The following is a 4,734-nucleotide window of genomic DNA, read 5'->3' on the forward strand; positions in this document are numbered from 1 at the left end:
GAGTTTAGAGACTCATTCCGTCAGAGATTACAAAGTTTAGATCTAAAATATCATGAGATATAAAATAAATCTCTAAAAGTTGTTTAAATACTAAACTAGTAACCTAGGTTTACAGAAAATGAGTAAACTATGATAGATAGTGCAGAAATCCACTTCTGGGGCCCACTTGGTGTGTGCTGGGGCTGAGACTAAAGCTTCTCACGTGCCTGGCTGTAACCTGTTTCTGGCGTTGAACTCCAACTTGTAACGTGTTTCTGGCGCTAGACGCCAGACTACAACATGGAACTGGCGTTGAACGCCAGTTTACATCGTCTATCCTTGAGCAAAATATGGACTATTATATATTGCTGGAAAGCCCTAGATGTCTACTTTCCAATGCAATTGAAAGCGCGTCAATTCGACTCTTATAGCTCCAGAAATTCCATTCCGAGTGTAGAGAGGTCAGGATCCAACAACATCAGCAGTCCTTTTTCAGCCTGAATCAGATTTTTGCTCAGCTCCCTCAATTTCAACCAGAAAATACCTGAAATTACAGAAAAACACAAAAACTCATAGTAAAGTCCAGAAATACGAATTTTGCCTAGAAACTAATGAAAATAAACTAAGAACTAACTAAAACATACTAAAAACTATATGAAATTAACCCCAAAAAGCGTATAAAATATCCGCTCATCACACTCTTAAGCACAAATTAGGAAGAATTACAAAAGCATGCTATTTCATTGAATAAATGTGAGATAAGTTGATAAAATCCCCTAAATTCAACACAAGATAAACCACAAAATTGGGGTTTATCAAACCTCCCCACACTTAAACTAAGCATGTCCTCATGCTAAACTCAAGAAAGAGACAAAGGGTATCAACATTCATTTAATGCAAACTATCTATATGCACTCTATCTAAATGCAATCAATCAAAATGAATGCAACTACTTGGTCAAAATAAATCAAATCCCAAGAATACATATATGAACACAAGGGCTAAAGTAATCATAATCAAATCAAATCCAAAATTGAATTGAGTTATTGAAAAGATTTTAACAACTTGCAAGAAAGGAGATGATCATAGGTGAAAACATATAATTAAGCAATCGAACCATTACTGGATGTGTATTCTGTAAGACCCAGAACTTTTGAAAAGTCTTATTATGATCAAAGTTCAAATCATATAGTTATCTACAGTTTTAAATTCAGAAATTATTTTGTTAAGGAGGAAAGGCCGTGGTCAGCCTCGTCGCGTTCGCGTTCGGCCGCCGCTGCTTCCATGTTTCCCAACGGCGCCGCTGCACATGAGCCGGAGGAACTCGTCCCTGCTGAGCATCCGCCGCCACTGCTAGGGTTTGTCACCGACGAGGGTTGGCCGCTGGTGAGGAAAAGACGCTGCCGCATCTTCCAGTCGTCCCTGCCACCGCCGTGCTATTGAGAAAATGGCTGTCCAGCCACACAGAGTAAGAGGGAGAGAAAGCACGGGAGCAAAGGAGAGAGAGGGGAGGCCTGCGCCAGCCACCGCCGCTCCTTCTGCCGAAAACCCCACTGCCGTTGCCAGAAAACACTACCGGTAAGGGTTTTAATTGAGGTTTCTGTCTTTTTGGATTGCGAGAAGGTTTTGATTCTGCGTGGTTATTATAGTTGATCCACCGGAGTTTCTGGCTACTACCAGAGCTGTTGCCGGGTCAGTTTGGAATCGCAACTGCTTCATTTTGTTATTTCGGTAAGTAATCATGTTTCGAAAGCCCTGCGTTAGTGTCCTGTACGTGTATTAAAGCCTTTACGATATTAATGTTCCTAGGATTTAGTAACTGAGGTTGCTTGTTGTGATTTAGAGCTGTTTATGCTGCCGCGAAAATGTTGGGGGCTGTGTTTTGAAGCTGCCGTTGATTTTTGTAACACCCTACCATACAAAGTCTTATGCTTAACTCATAAGACAGAAGTGGCAAGGTATTATGACCTGTAAAAATAAAATTTAGTACATATAGTATTGTGAAGAATGTTTATAACTAGGAGCCTTTGAAGAAAAAGGGGTAAAACAAAATCGTAATTCGAAAGCGCAACACTCCGATCGATAAAATAACGTAACGGAAACAGATAAAGGATAGACTAACGCAAAAATATATAAAGAGTGCCAAAAACACAAATATCCAAAACTCAAGATCCAGTTGCGAAGATGACCGGTCCGAGCATAGAAGTATATACAATATATTTATAAAGCGAGAAACCCAAAGGAAACCCATGGGGCGAAAAACAAAACCTATTCTCCAAAACAACCTCTAAGAGGAGTCAAAATAGTATATTTATATACATTATTTAATGGAGATAAAATTATCTAAGTGAAAACATAAAACCAAAGTAAAGTCCCAAGAACTAAGGATCTTCGCTAATCCCAGAGTCTATAGCATGCCTCAGCGAGAAGCCTCAAGTCCTGCATTTGAAAACCACAAAATCCACATGGGTGAGAACCGGAGGTTCTCAGTATGGTAACAGTGCCCACATATCTAACATGTAATGTCCTGGGAAAGCCGAAGGCAATCCTAGAACTTTCACCAGATAATTCAAAGCTTATAAACAGACTAAACCATAAATGGCAACTAACTAAAGATCTTCAGTTTAACTAATACTTCCGTTTCCAATTCTTGTAGACCTCGCAACCGCCAACAGTAATATAATATGGCAAACACAATTATATCAGACAAGGAGATATACAAATAGGAAACAGGTACGTCATTTAGACAATTAGCAAGTAATATGCAGTCAAATAGACAATTCCAAATAATTCACATAATATGCATATGATGCATGCCTATCTAATGGCTGATGATATCATCTGTCGGTTATATAGCCAACCCGACAAGTCCTGGTAGCTAACCATTGGACTGTCCTTCTGTCGTGCATCCCCAACTCGAGTTATTCACAACATAAGTCATAATTCATATCCAACACCCTCACTAGTGTATATTCACGAGGGCAAGCTCATCCGGAACTTTCACAGTGTCCGACCACACTTACGACATAGGGTCAGCAGAGTATCGAGTCTCGACCTGGAACACATGGTGGCTAGCCATTGCTTTCTCCCAAGAAAACTCGTATCTTAGATAGTGGAAGTGCAACATTCACATTTTATTAAATATGCATATATACAATCATACTCAGCCATAATTCAATAATAGCTCAGCCGTAACACGGCAATATCTCAGCCATTCGGCTCATAATACATTAACATGCCATATGTTCTTCCTCATCCCAATTTCCCACAACACCATTACCAATCAACCATCATTACATATAATCAATATCATCCCCACCATCAACATGGTTTTCCTCACAATTCAACATCAACCAATCATCAAACATATATCAAACATTCATACCTCTCATGCATCATACCATCAAAATACCAATATTTATAATCACATATATGACCACACCATATATCTAAACCATTCAACAACATCAATAATTCAATTCCTATCATAGGGCCTCTAGTCTAAGTTTTCACACCACATTACATTTTAGATACAGGAAACCGATAGCTGCTTTTTCGCTTAACCCGGAACACCTCCAAATCACTTTTTCACAAGCTCACCAAGATTCAACACCTCCAAGAACAGATTTTTAGCACACCAAATCCCTTTTCCAAGCTTTCCAAAATCTCAATCAAGTTTTAATATTCACATACACACTACCTAAGCCACAATTATCACATCCAAACACAACAACTCAATACCCAACATCATAAATCAACAAATTCCACTAGGGTTGAGAATCTTAGCACACCCAAGGGTCAAGAAGACAAGGTTACTCTTCTCCTTCAAGCTAGTTGGTCTTATAATATCAGAGAGTCCAAAATCTCAACACTTTTTTCCCAAAAATTCGAATTTAAGGTTGAGAAAACTGGACCAAATTCGTGGCTTACCTCAAGAATAAAGTGGTGGGTTTTGTAGAGCTTGTCACGGTGAACACATGCCTGAAACGGTGCGGTAATCGGAGCTCTGGATCAGAAGTTATAGTGGTTTGAAGATCAAACAAGGGTAGAAACTTGGGAGAGTATTCTTCCCCTTTCTCCTTCCATTTCCAACGTGTTCTTAGTGTTAGTGAGGAGAGAGAGAGTGCTGAAATGAGGGTTTTAGGTTTAGTTTGGTTGGGCCAATATGGGTCCGGTTGGCCCGGTTTGGACTGTTCGGTCCAATCTTGGGCTGATTTCTATAAAATTGGTATCGAAATTCTCGTCTCAATCTCCTTTATCATATTAAGCCATAAAAATTACATTTTTGGCTTTCTAAAATAAATTCTCATTTATGGGCTAATTAGTCATTAATTAACTGAGTTTTACATTCTACTCACCTAATTGGGAATTTCGCCCACAAAATTCAAATTCAATCACCTGAGAATAAGTACGGATAATCAGTTCGCATCTCCGACTCAAGCTCCTATGTGTGCTCCTCAACACCGGCTCAACTCCATGCCAGTTTGACTAACGAAACCTCTTTCCTACGCAACCGTTTGATACTAGTATCGTCAATTCTGACCGGAGTCACCCGAAGCGTCAAATCTTCTTTTAACTGAACTGATTCAGGTTCTAACACATAGCTAGCATCAGGATTATACTTCCAAAGCTGTGACACATGAAATACATCGTGCAAGTTCAAAAAGTGAGGTTGTAGAGCCATTCGATACGCCACCGGTCCAACCCTCTCCAGGATCTGAAACGGACCAATGTACCGAGGATTCAACTTCTTTG

Source organism: Arachis ipaensis, chromosome B09 (assembly GCF_000816755.2).
Source record: "Arachis ipaensis cultivar K30076 chromosome B09, Araip1.1, whole genome shotgun sequence".
NCBI classification, from domain to species: Eukaryota; Viridiplantae; Streptophyta; class Magnoliopsida; order Fabales; family Fabaceae; genus Arachis; species Arachis ipaensis.